We start from the raw sequence: 15,163 nt of genomic DNA, 5'->3' as shown, positions 1-15,163 counted from the left end.
CATTTTCGCTGCCAGGTTCATGAGTCCTCTGTCAAGCGCGTTTTACAGATTTTTTTTTTTTTTTTTTTTTTCAAAAACCAAGGGATGCTTTATATTTCGATGGCAAACAAAATGAAGTAAAAGATTTCTATGCATACATTTAATAAGTTCACATTTTAAAAATTACTTATTTTCTAATAATTTAAAATTAAATTTCACTTTATTTCGAAGTTGCTCGGGGTTTGGGGTTTCAAATGCTTTCCAGTCTAATTTCTGAAACTTTAAATGTAGATGGCCCGTTAAACAGCAGTTTAAATAAATGATTGCACTTTTTTAAAAATTCTCATCTAGATGATATATAATCTTTACATACTTTCTCTGGGTCTCTTTTATTTCTTTTTGTTTTTGAAGCTGTGTTATTGACCATGGATTTCATCAAAAGCTTTTAAAAGCTTCTGAAAATGCACTTTTTTTTTAATAATGAAAAGAGAAGAATATAACTATGATTTCAAGTTAACTCTTTTTCTGCTCATTTACCGAAGATTCAAAACATATATGAAATTAATTTAAAGCTTAAACTGTCAAAGAAGATTGAGGTCACTAAGCTTCTCTGTCTCAAAGCGTTGGTAAGCTCCTATGAGCTTCTTAAGCCTCATCAAACTGTTTAATGTGGTTATTTCTTATTTACTATATTCGAAATTGAATCTATTACACATTTCGATACATAAAAATACTTACTTGACCACCATATTTTATATGATGTGGCATTCACCGTTGTACTTCGATCTTCGCTCCCAGGACTTCAAAATGGCCACGGAAAATGGAATAATTTTATATTTCATCTAAAAATATTGATTTATTGCTTTTAATATTTTAAATAAAATCTTTAAATTTTTCTTTGATCTCACAAACGTTTAACTGCCTTGTTTTCTCTATTACACAGTGAGATGACACCTTTCCATTTACGAAAGTGCTATCACTGATTCAATCCCTAGGAATTCGTAATTTTGAAGTTTTTGTGATTCATGTATCAGCTTTCTAGATGAACAAGTTGGTCGCCAAAGGCGATTAGCAATAAAAATAATCTTGAAGTTTTGTCCCGAGTTTCATTTGAAAAGTAAAAGCCCAAAGATCTACTCTGGAAATTAGGGGGGGGGGGATAGAATTAATAAAATAAAAGATACAATAATTAATTGTGAATTGTTCAAATGCTGATTATTTAAGAAAGTACTGGATGATAAAAAGAACCTGAACAAAAAGTTCTAACGCATATACTAAAACGTCGAGGAACGTCTGTCTGTCTGCTTTTGGGAATTTCGCAAGGTGAAAAAATCGTAAAGGTGATATTATATTTTTTTTGTCGTGTGACTATTTTTAAGCCAAATTTTGCGCAGTAGCCTCTGAGGGTAAAGACCCCTGAGCACCCGAGGGCAGAAGTTTGACTTTTAGCTCAATGAAGATAGCACACATACATTCGCTTGCACAGCCCCTTTTTACAGGGGGGGTTCATTCACGCACCTCACAGAGAGCACATAAGGAAGAGAACAACCATGCCCGAACCAGGACCCGAACCCGGAACGTCTAGATCATGGGGAAAATGGTGATATTATTTAGCGGCTGCATATAAATGGATATAAAGTATCATTTTGTTCACTTTTGTAAAATAATTAAATTAAAGATCTTCCGAAGATAATGGAGATGATTAATATTGTTAATTTGCCAAGGGGAAACAAATATGACGAGGGTTATGGTTATATAATAATTAATACAAAGGAATTGGCACTGTCCATATCGTGAAAAATAATGAAACGAATAATGTCTTCTTTAATCTAAAGGAATCTAATGTCCTTTTTCATTCAAAATCTTCATTATATTGATTATCCATCATCTGAAACGATCCATCTTAGAATGATTATTTTTAACATCACTTAAGCAAACAACACTCAACAAAAAATGACGTATGTAAATTGGCTTGATTTAATGATTTGTTGGTTACTTTCTTTGCCCAAGGTTTAGAAAAGCACCTTTTAGCTGGCACAACCTTCATCGTATACTTCCACGAGCACACACACAGAGAATCCATGATTAAAAAGAATCAGTCCAGCACATAATGCAGATGTTTGGTCGAATTACAATATAAGCAAATTACACTCTGAGTAACAATAATCTATCATCACGTTAACGCATCTGAAAAAAACAATAAGAGTCATTAGCCAGGGAGTGGCCACGTTGAACACTGAGTCACCAAATATCTCTGATTCATCTGTTTCGAAGATTTCATTGCCAGAATATCAATTATCGGCTAATGTTCTATTATTTGTATATATTATAATCGAAATGATCTAACATTTGTTTTCGCATTTGAGGAATACTCAGGTTCCTTCGTGAGACACTTTACAGCATCATAAATTCATACTTTTTACTTTTCATACTTTCATACTTTTATACAACGTAGTATGCTCTTTATTGCATTTTATAAAATTCACTGTCTTTTCGCCCCATTCTCCCATCTCTAATTATTTTTCCTTTTAGATAGTTAGTTATTATTTGATTCTGGTTTTGTTTTCATTATATTAGCTGAAACTTATATGCTTTAATATGGGTTTATTTCTTTTTATTACAAATCGCTCATCAGAAACTCACTGGCTTTAATATGCATTGATTTCTTTTTTATTATAAGTCTCTCATCCGAAACCCATATGTTTTAATATACATCTTTAATATACATTTGTTTTCTCACATTAGAAGTCATTCACCAAAAAGAAAAAAAAAATGGATATTTCATTAAAATACATGATTAGAATAAATGAACGTATATTAAACATTTATATTTTCAAAACCATTACACATAATATAATCAGTGTGCATGAAAATAAAAAAAAAGCCTTTTCAATTTTTATTTTCTGTAACAAATGTTTGATGTGCGTACCTTTCGCAACACGACAAACATCGAATCTATAGCCGAGTTCATCCACGCTTTTTGAAATTTCGCACTGTTAATGTTGCACATTGCGTTATCTCACTGTTTCTTGCAATGAAAAGCTGTAAATAAGGTCTTTAAAATAATCCCTTAAATAGAATTCGCATTAGGTAAGATCCCGGTATCTTGATGGTCATGCAACGAAAAGTAAATCAATGTTAACTACACATCCGATCCAGCGTTGAAGGCTACGAACAACCAATCCTTAATGGGATGAGTCCCCATTTTGTTGTCATATAAATTCGTACAGACATCACATAATTGTATAAAAACCATGTTTCAGACATGTCCAGACAATCGAAACCTGCTGAGCGATGTTAAAAATAAAACTTTTTTTTTTCTTTTTTTTATATTACTTATACATTACGTGTTATAATTTTGAAAATATAAAATTTTTAGACCGATTTATTCCACCATACAAAGCTGCACATTTGGGCTATTTAATTTAGAGACAAGGCTGTTTTCCAAGAGCTGCATTTTAATTGTATTCTTTTGTGAATTATTTTTATGGTACTGTTTGTTTCTTGATTAACGAGCAAGTAAGACGAACGCGTAATTTGTAAATTTCTTTCGAAATTTGGACGAAATTCATAGGAAAGATGTTATCCATAAATATATGAACTCAAAAACACAATGATTTATAAATGGAATTTAGACTAAGATTTATTACCAAAATTGTCGGTGTGAACAGAAATTTGATCAAAATCTGTCAAAAGGAGGACCATGTGACTTCCTGTTTGTTCGTATGTATGTAAAAGTTTTAACTCAAAAAATGCAATGGTTCAGATGAATAAAATTTCAAATTAGGAGAAGAATTGTTGATCCATATCGAATTTAGGATTTATTGAGTTGAAATAAAACTGTACAAAATATTACTAAGCAGAAACCACACCATACTGAATCACAACACACAAAAAGTCGAGGAGTAGATAAATTTCCAAGCAATGCAGCCTGTTGCATAATATCGTATAATATTTTGCGATATTATATTATTCAATATTCAACAATATTATACGATATTGCGAATGCTAGTTAATATTGTACAATATTGTGAACATAAATGCTTCTAGGGGACGGTCATACTTGCAAATATATTTAGTCACTACTCACAAAAGTCGTGGGGGTCGATAGATCTCAAGAAACATTACCTGTTGAACAATATTGTACGATATTGTACCATTCGATATTCAACAATATTATACGATATTGCGAATGCTAGTTAATATTGTACAATATTGTGAACATGAATGCTTCTAGGGGACGGTCATACTTGCAAATATATTGAGTCACTACACACAAAAGTCAAGGGGGTCGATAGATCTCAAGAAACATTACCTATTGAACAATATTGTACGATATTGTACCATTCGATATTCAACAATATTATACGATATTGCGAATGCTAGTTAATATTGTACAATATTGTGAACATGAATGCTTCTAGGGGACGGTCATACTTGCAAATATATTGAGTCACTACACACAAAAGTCGTGGGGGTCGATAGATCTCAAGAAACATTACTTGTTGAACAACATTGTACGATATTATACCATTCGATATTCAACAATATTATACGATATTGCGAATGCTAGTTAATATTGTACAATATTGTGAACATGAATGCTTCTAGGGGACGGTCATACTTGCAAATATATTGAGTCACTACACACAAAAGTCGTGGGGGTCGATAAATCTCAAGAAACATTACTTGTTGAACAATATTGTACGATATTATACCATTCGATATTCAACAATATTATACGATATTGCGAATGCTAGTTAATATCGTACAATATTGTGAACATAAATGCTTCTAGGGGGACGGTGATACTGGCAAATATTCGAATGTTTGTTGTATCCTTTCTTACACTACACATATTCGCTATACATTTAGGGAAAATATAGAAAAGTAGAAGCAAAGAAAATGAGAAGATCAAAAAATATGTGGTAATTGTTCTAATTATTTGTAAAAGTTGATGGCAGATTATTACTATCGGTTTAAAAATCAAGTTGCTAATCTTGGACAAAACAGAATGACAAATCGGATATTCCACATTAGATGCAAAAGTATTTCATAAGTGTGTTTGAACTGTCCAGTTATACGCAAATCAGATGTCAAGTTATTATTTATTTGCATCAGAAACGCTTTAAAAAAGTTTTTTTTATTAGCTGTAAAGCGATCGTTAATAAACACTGGATGATTATCATATTTTTCTTTAGCATAGTACGAAAACAAAGATTTTCCGTCTGCATATATAATAGTTTAAGTGGCACTTGCGTAATCGAAAATGAAGTGTTATCTGGCTTCCATGTCAGATTTGAAGACGCGAAAAAGACAAATTAGTAATACAGGGGCGAGTTGTTTGTCGCAAAATTTGTCCTTGAAGATAGCTTAACAACTGGGGAGAGGCATCGATCAAATGCCGTCTCCAATCATTGTTTTCAATTTGTTGATTTCATAGTAATCAATAGGTGTTTGGAATGCAGACGTCTCAATGTGATTCCTGTTTTTTTCTATCTTTTTTTTTTTTTTCAATTCTTTCGATTTTTTCTGGAAACCGAGGGTATATTTTTGCAATTTTTCATTGTTAAGTTACAAGTTCTAAGATATAAAAAAAATTTAATTTGATTTTAATTAAAATAATGCAATAAAAATTCCTGGATTTCCGTTAAACGGAACATGATATTTTAATCAAACTAGAACCAAACAAAGACCAGACGAAAATATAAAGATAGCTATATAAAAAAGAATCGGCTCCAGTTGCAGCTGTTTTTTCAAAACAACATAAAATGAGAAAAACCTTTTAATTCTACATATTCTCAAAAATTAATTATTTTAAAATTAAATCGGTTTTATGTAGAAAGTTTTTCCCCTTGCCGTTGGTTGGGTTTTGAATTACAAATTATAATTTTTTCGTGTTGTTTTGATAGGGAATCCAAAATCGATTAAATGGCGATTGGTTCCAAATTGCTTAACTTTGACATCATAAAAAAGCTTTTTTTTTCAATGCCAAAAAAATGCAATAAAAAAATAAGACTTTAAAAATTTATACCAATTTGTTAACGAAAAAAAAAAAAGATACAAATGACAAAAATTGAAAAATTTACAAAAAGTTATATGAGATTTCGATTTCAAATTTTTGGTTTAAACTGTTGAAACCGTTATTTAAATGATTGATTAAATGAAGTCTTATTAATGTACCCTTTATTTAAATTAAAAATGAAAATACTTTTTATGGAATATTTTTTAAAATACCATTTTCTTCACCCATTGTTATTACCATTTTTTTAGCATGATAATAATAATAGACTGACATACTACCTATAAATTGTATCAATTGCACATCTGTGACGTAGTATGCATGATGTAGGAATTGTTTAACCCTTTCTCGGGCCGTGGGTTGCCAGAAGTTCTAACAAATTTTTTTAGAAAGACAGAAACTTAGATGCTTTAGTTCCTCCTTATCTCACACAAAATGATGTGTCTTGATTTGATACTTAATTATAAATTAACCAAATTAATTAATTAATCAAATTAAATTTATCTAATAAACTAAATGAATCCCTTTTCTTATTCTAATTTCAAGCCTAAAAATATTTTAACATAATATGACTAGAAAAAAATGTCCCTTTAAAGGGTTAAAATGCTTCATGAAACAAACCGGTAAAGCGGGAGTTATTTATTTCATCAAGCATTTTGTTATTTCTTGAATAATTGGTGAAATGCAAAAAAAAAAAAAAAAAAAAAAAAAAAAAGTTTTTGAATTAAAAAAAAAGATTTTTAAAAGGAAAAATGAATCAAAACTTTATCTTTTTTTTCCTCAATAATATCAGAGAATATTATTGCAAAAATATCTATTTTACACTCTTTTAAAATTCCAAAAGATTAGAAAAAATTTCATTTTTTGCAATTATTTTTCATACATACCCAATAATGACACTAAAACACTAATAAGTTGAATAACATCAATTTCTAAGAAAAATATGAGGAATACTTGGTCATTGCATATAAGCACTTTTGTGTATAAAATTATTTTATTTTTTAATTTACATAACCGTAGAAATGAACTTCTAAAAGAAGTGTTCGCCAAAAGACTCCTAAGAATAGAAATTAGCTGATATTGTAGAATGAACTTGCTTAATTCATTCGCAGACAATAGTAAAGTTTAATTATTCACAAAAATATTCTTAGGAATTTGTAATATACTAACTAGTTTCATGATAATGAAGAAGTCTTTATAGATATATCTCTGATGATTGCCGGACCTCTTCGCCTTAGCGACAATTTGGAGATTTTGGTGACAAAAATAGAAGGAACACGATTATTCTAGAAACATGGCCATGAAGACTGGAATTCCGTCGTATGTTCTAGGACATTCGAGATCTTGTAACTGTAAAAAGCGTAGGCGTATAGACAAACATGAATCGACTCTAGCAGTTAAATCTAGAGAAAATGAATCATCGACTGAATTCTTTCTTTGGAGTTTTGATTTCCAGTGAGTTTCCCCCGGACGCTTTATGCTGTTGTAATTATTTAATAAATATTTATGGCTTCTGTTCTGTGTATTTTAATAAGTGCTTTACGCTTAGTATGTCAAGCTGTAGACATTATAAAAAATACTCAAATTATATTAAAAAAATACTTAGAAATCTAAAATTATTTTTATCTTACTTAATTCAAGAGTGATTTCATAAAGAATCAACTAAATCTAATCAGAAAGCTAGCTCATCAAAGACAAAATATATTTTTTAAAATTGTACCTATTTTGTAGCAATTTTTAAAAATATTGTATATTACGGTTAAATTATTCTTAGGAAGCAAAAATTTCCCCTCCTTTCAAAACTTCACTTTCAATTTGTTTGCTTCATGAATTGTGATTAATATTTTATTCAATCATTTTTGGCAGATTTCCGAGATGGGCGGCTGAGCTTCAATAAGGATGAAGAATTTTATAAAACTCGTGCAATAATTATGTATTTTCAGAAAATCAATGTGAAATAATAATCCTTGTTTAATAAATATTAATGGAGGTGAAAGAAATGCAGCTACTTCTTTATACTGTATTGATTCTAAAATAAAGCAACAAACTTCCGGGTATGTTCAGGAATCCAGAAACAAGTTATTTTTATTTTCTCGCATACAAAGTATACAAAAAGAAAGTACCGTAATCTCAAAAAAAAAAAAAAAAAAAAAAAAAAAATCGACGAACCTATAACGTTTCAGACTTTTAAGAATCCAAGCACACATTTTTGGAACTCTGTCTGTCTGATTATCTTTGAGCAAAATAACTCAAAAACGTTTTGAACTAGAACGATGAAATCTGGTATATGGCATTTACACTAAATTTTTAGATTTCATTGAAATTATAAATGAAATCCGATCAGAAGAAGTCTGTCTGGCTGCTTGTTCAGATATAAGTTGACATGATAGTTTCAGAACAAAGAGAGCTAAATGGCTAGAATTAAGTACATAGATTTAACATATAAAATGCTGACATGTGTAAAAGTTATAACCAAATTTGTCAAGAGATTGACCACTTGTCGGTCTTTCATAAACATACGCGGTAACTCAAAAATGGAATAGATGTATGTAATTTGGTATGTGATTTTGTGACTACTGTTTTAATTCAATCCCAAATTTCTGTTCTAATCGGTAGGAAAAAAAGGCGCACAAAATACACATTGGGTTTCCCATTACTTGTGAATTAACTGCAGCCGAGCGGTTAACTGTCGAAAACCCACCAAAAATCTCATGTTAACCAAACGATCTTTCAATTCTCTAATTTCTTATATAACTATTCTATTTCTTATACTAATATTTGTTGCGGAAGTTAATTTCTTCACTAATACTAAAGTATAAAAAAAGTTTTTAACGAAAATTTTGAAACAATTTATTAAAAAGTTAAATTCTCATTAATGGAAGCACAGAATAAACCAAATAATATTTGTTCCTGATATGAATTGTCAACCGTCAACTTCAAAAAAATTTATTAACGTTCTTCCAGCAGTTTTCTTATGTAATACAGCAACATTTCTTTGTATATATATATATATATATATATATATATATATATTCTTGGAGTATCTCTAAATTTCTCTATTTCAAAATCGTCTGCATTTATAACCTTTTAAATATTGAAAAACAATAAAAAGAAGAAGAAAAAGAGCATAGTTGAAGAAAACGTATCACCGGAATCAAATTGTGACCGTTGAAAAGGCAAAAGTTTGAATTTTGAGATGGTGTGAAAATCTTGCTTGTTTCATTATTCGCACCGAAATCTGCTAATGTGTTCAAGAAACATTTCTTTGTATGTATTCTTGGAGAACGTGTTACCGTTTAAAAAGCAAAATTTTGAATTTTAAAATGGTATGAATACCTTTCTTGTGGAATTATTTGCTGAAAAATTACTACTGAAAAATTGCCAAATTTCAGTTAATTTTTAATTAATTAAATATTTCATAAACTTAGCATTTTGAAAAATCTACAATATTCTGTTTCATATCTTAAAGAATAGGTCTAAAAAACTGGTTGAATCGGTCCTATTGTTTAGCAGGATTAAAAGAAAATACACACATATTACTTTTATTATATTAGCCACACTGACTTTTATTGTATTTGTCACAATGACTTTAATTTATCTTTAGCTATTTCACAACAGTTAATTTAAATTTCATCAATTGCAAAGACCTGTGTGCCTAAACATATCGTCTATTTACTCCGTACGAAGACAGACACTAGACACTTTAAAATTATTTTCTCTACATTCAGAGCAATTTAATGAAACGCTTAATGGCATCATAGCAGACGTATTCTATAGAATAAAGAACAGATTTAAAAAAATACTGAACACGCCAAGAGAGAGATCTTTATTTCCTTTTAAATGCTTTACAAATAATGAAAAAAAAATCTGTTATTGCGAATATTGAAGTTTGAGGATTTAATTCCCCTAGAGAGATCCAAATAGACGTTTTCAGTAGATTACAAATATTTTTATATTGTATTTGAAATATCAGAGAAATTTATTTTTCACATGAAATGATTTTAGTCGTAATATTTACAGAAATTATTTAGGCAAGATTATTTCGGTTTATCATCAATGTGGTATTTGAAAAATGTTTTATTTCCGTTTTGCTTTAAAATAAATAAAAGTGAAAAGTTGATATTTTGTATATAAAAATAATACTTTTGTATTATATTTCGAGAACTATTAGACAGATTATTTCATTTTAAAAATTTGTTATTTACAACTGTATGATACACTTTTGTTTACTGAACGTACTAAATATATTTACTAGTATATAAATTATATTGGCCATAGTTAGAAATAAACTTAAGGGAATATTCTATTTTTTATTTACAGAATTTTTTTATATTTCCAGAATAAGAAGCATTTTGTATTGCATCTGTTGAATCCAATTTCACTCATTTTAATTTTAATTAAGTGAAATTCTGACGCATCACGTCGAAACACGCATGCACGCTCTCTCTGTATTGTAAATTTGGCATTGTGTTTGTCCATCCGTCTGTCTGTGGCAAAGATAACTCAAAAACACTCTGAGCAAGACGGATGAAATTTTGGTCTTTCCAGTGAATTTGTATATTTCTCTCAAATTTAAAGCAAACCCTATTCATAGGAAGTCTGTCCATCCGGCTATTCGAATATAAATCAGTACGATGACTACAAAACGAAGAGACCTAGATAGATAGAAATCGATATACAAATTTAATATCTATTTGGTACTTTTCCGTTAGCCAGGCACAAATGTCGTCAATTTTGAATCAATTCAAATTTGGTGGAATTCTGCATTATTTGGCGATTTTTTGCCTGCCCCCGGCTAACGGATTATAATCCAAACGCGAATTTGGCGTAATAAATTTGGCGGAATTCAACATTATTTGGCCATTTTTCGCTTGCGCCAGGCTAACGGAAATGTACCATCTATTTTGTAGATGCCTATCGAATTTTGAGCCAAATCCTACAAGAGGTTAACCGTATGTCGATCTGTACTTTTAGAAATATGTAAACGCGATAACTCAAAAACGTAATGACTTAAATATATGAAATTTAGCATGTGATTTTGTGATTGCAAATGTAATTTTGTGTCAAATTTTTGTTTCAATCGGTCGGGAAAAACGCATCTAAAACACAAATTCGATTTTCGGATACTATTAACCGCAAAGATTAATCGCTCCAAAACCCGCCGAGGATAACACGATAGATTCAATAAAATCGTTAAATTTACGCCAAAACTTAATATTGCGTAACTATTGTACGCCAGTATCATGCAGGGTGCACTATGAGATAACACTTTTTAATACAGAATATACGAGAAAGTTTCAAGGAAACCACTCTCACATATTATTTTATTACTTTAGATATGTCATCAATGATCAGCCCTCCTCCTTCCTTCCTTCCATTCAATTTCGTAAAATGTCACAAAATGAAACTTAGACCCCGCCACAATAATATGAGCGGTTTACTCAATTTTACACATTGATTAATTTCGCCAAGATGCAAACATATTAAATCAGCCAGAATGCCCTATAAATATCGGGCAATTTCTATTAACAATAAAAATAGCAGTATGTGTGTTGTGTTGGCACTTAGCTGGCCAGGCCATTTGATCTAGAGTTATAAGATAAGGCACAAATATACTTTGGGGAATTGCAATGCGTAGTTCGTACACTATTATTTCATACTGGCTTTTCTTCGTTCCGTTGTTTTGATAAAGAAGCGTAGATTCGGCTTTTTTGACATGTTAAGTGTGTTTCCATATATGACATGCTTTTAATAAGGGTTTTTTTTTGGTATTTTGTTGTACATAAAATTAAGTTCACAATGAAGAAACTCTAAGACAATATATTTTTAAAGTACATCTATTTTTAAACATTGCTTCTCGTATATGTGATATAAGTGATTGTATTAAAATGTAAACAGAAAATAAAGGAAATGCAAAGTGCAGTCAGTGAACAGAGTAGTATACAGATTCTAAAATAGAATGAATTTATACATCCATCAAAATTTGAACTTCAAAAATATTTTGCTGATGAAACAATTGAAAGTTTTAGCAACCGTTAATCTAGGCAAACTAATTCATCGTCAAAGGCGGCTAGTTCAAAATAAAACTTCCCTTTGCTGTGATAAGCCGTGCCTTAATTCATCACAGTTTATTGACATTATTAAATTAATAATGCGCTGTACTGACAATCGATAGTTAACGGTGGCTAGCAAGAGATTAAAACGAAAACTTCTCCCAAGTTTCCAATGTTAAAATAACAAAATATCTAAAGCCTTTCTTAAATACAAACCTTATACAAAGGCGTGCTTGTTTTAAATGCTTGCAACATATCTTATAATATATATATATATATATATATATATATATATATATATATATATATATATATATATATATATATATATATATATATATATATATATATATATATATATATATATATATATATATATATATATATATATATATATATATAAGCTTGATGCAGTTCCAGACATGAGATAATATCTGTATTCATTCGAACATAATTTTAGAAAAGTTATCTCCATTAGATAAGCTTAAATATCGCATTAAATTGGCCTTTCGATTGAATAATTTATCATCATTATTAGTAATAGTTAGATCTCATTCTTATTGGGAGATTATTTAACAGCTCCTTTCATTTATTAGAACTTGAAACTAGATGTAATATTAATGAAGTCGGATGTATATTATACAAATGATATTAAATTAATTCGAACTGTTTGATTAAAGCTAATTTAAGACCTTAAGATATTATCTACTACTAATGAAGAAGAATGTGTTTACGTGCCCCTGTGTAAACCCTTGGCCCTTTACAAGGCAGACAGTCTGATCTAAAGCTACAAAATGTGATACAAATGCACATTGGAAGGTGAGAATGTGCACATTTTAATATTTCTCGTGCAATTTTAAATAAAATGGGTGAATTTTAACTGCACTTAGAATTTATAATTACTAATAACATTTAAATAAATCCACGAGTCGTATTCGGAAAGTTAAGTACCGTTCCGCGCATGTGTACTAGTCTTCCTTGTTCAATAACTCTTAACTGACGTCATTTTGGTTGTTCTATTCTATGTTTTTTGTTTATTGTACACATTTAAAATGTTTACGACAATTACTGATCCCGCCGACTGTGAAATGCGAGCTGTAATTCGTTTTTTAAACGCAAGGAATGTGAAACCGGCTGAAATCTATCGTGAAGTTAAAGATGTTTATAGAGAAGACACTATGAGTGATGGAATGGTGAGAAAGTGGGTTAGAATGAATAATGAAGGTGGATCAACTGATGAGGCTAGGAGTGGTCGGCCTTCTGTTGTCAACAATGATCTGGTAAGGAAATTTGATGAAAAAATCTTTGAGAATTGACATTTCGCAATGAGACGCTTTCAGACGAATTTCCGCAGACTTCATGTACTGTAACGAAATTGTTACAGACCGCTTAAGTTATCACAAGGAATTATGTGTTCCCGATGGATTCCATTGGAAAGGCGGGAAATTTCGATGAAGAAGGTATTCAAAAGTTGGCGGAAAAATAGTTTAAGTTAATCTCTCTCATGTAAAAATAAAATTGGCTTGAAAGAAAACTCTTTATCAGTTTTCTTTTTCAAAACGGTACTTACTTCCGAATAACCTCGTACATGACTCATTTAAATATTAACTCCTCCTTTTTGCCCTCAACCAACTTTTTAAGCATTATCATTGTCATTGAATTGTTAAGATACACCATATTTCATTTATTACTAAACCCAAAATATCTGAACAGTCACCACTTGTTATTGTTATCAACAGCAAGGTAACTGTTTAAATGCTCAACAAAGTTACAAATGCAAACAATCTAACAGAACAATGAATACCTGCTCTGTTGCTTTTTGTTAAAATTCATTTACTGTTTTGCAACCGAACGTTGTGCGACTGAGCAATAATGCTTAGTGCGATTTTCGAGAATTTCGATGAGGCTTCAGCCATCGTTATCTTAATGATGATTTGGGAAATATTAGAATATATCCTTTTCCCCAATTTGCCATTTCTTTGGGATGTGGGTTCAGATCTAGATTTGGATCGTGATACGGATGTACCATCTCATCCGCTTGTTCCACGAGTTGCTGTTGTGTGCTCGTTTACAAGATATTCCAGACTTTGGAGTTACCTGCTGAACTGACGCCTATTAAAGTTCAGAGGATAGATGTTCCGATTGTACAATCTCTAACGATTTACAAAATCTGCTGCACCTTGAAATTGCCGGTACGACTGGTTCCTATAGGAATCCCAGTTGTGGAGTCCTATGCTGTCTACTAATTTTGCATGGCCCTGGACTTGCCAGCTGAGAACCGACAACGGCAGAATGCAGTGTAACATCAAAACTGTCTTCAACTGCCTACTAATTTTTAAAACTGTCTTCTTTGATTGCCAGATGCTGCATCAAAAACTGTCATCGGTATATAGACGCGATTTCAAAGACTGTCATTTATTGCAAAATGATCTTTCAAATACTATCATGAGTTAAAAGATGCTGTCTTGATGGAATTAAGAGAGCCATCAGATACAGCGATGAAGGGAAGGTTGGTGGGTGGGGAACGAGAGCAGCACGCCTCCACGTGGTGTTCCCTGGGCAGCAGGGCAGTTCTCTGGAAACGCAAGGGCTAAGAGTCTACTCAAAAATAAATTTAAATAAAGAATGTTTATTTAATATGGCAAATATGTGTACTTATTTTTTTTATCTTGAAGATATACATTTATAATTTCCATGTTACAAAGATTCACTTCTTTCATTAAATAATGCAACACAAATTGCAATTATTTATGGCGCAATATCTATTGAATTTGAAAGCGCATGTAATTTACTAATATCTTGCATCGCATTTGCTTTGAAGAAAAGTGACTTGCCCGAGTAGAATGTATGTGCAATTTAAGGGATTTCAGTCCTGCATATTTAAAACATAGACTCCATGATCTTTGTAGCATCAATAAAAACATCTAATAAACAAATTCGGTGTCAAACTGATTATTTTCATTATCAAAAATAATACAAAATCACAATTTTTTCCCGTGTGTTTTATTTATACTTGTTCTAAAGTCTAAATGCGTTTGTCGAAAATTTAGAAGTGTTTTTTTTAAGATTTAATTTTATTAAAGTCTCGTTTGAAAGCTACACTAGCACT

The sequence above is a fragment of the Argiope bruennichi genome, chromosome 4 (assembly GCF_947563725.1).
Source record: "Argiope bruennichi chromosome 4, qqArgBrue1.1, whole genome shotgun sequence".
Lineage (NCBI taxonomy): Eukaryota > Metazoa > Arthropoda > Arachnida > Araneae > Araneidae > Argiope > Argiope bruennichi.
This window is presented reverse-complemented; position numbering follows the sequence as displayed.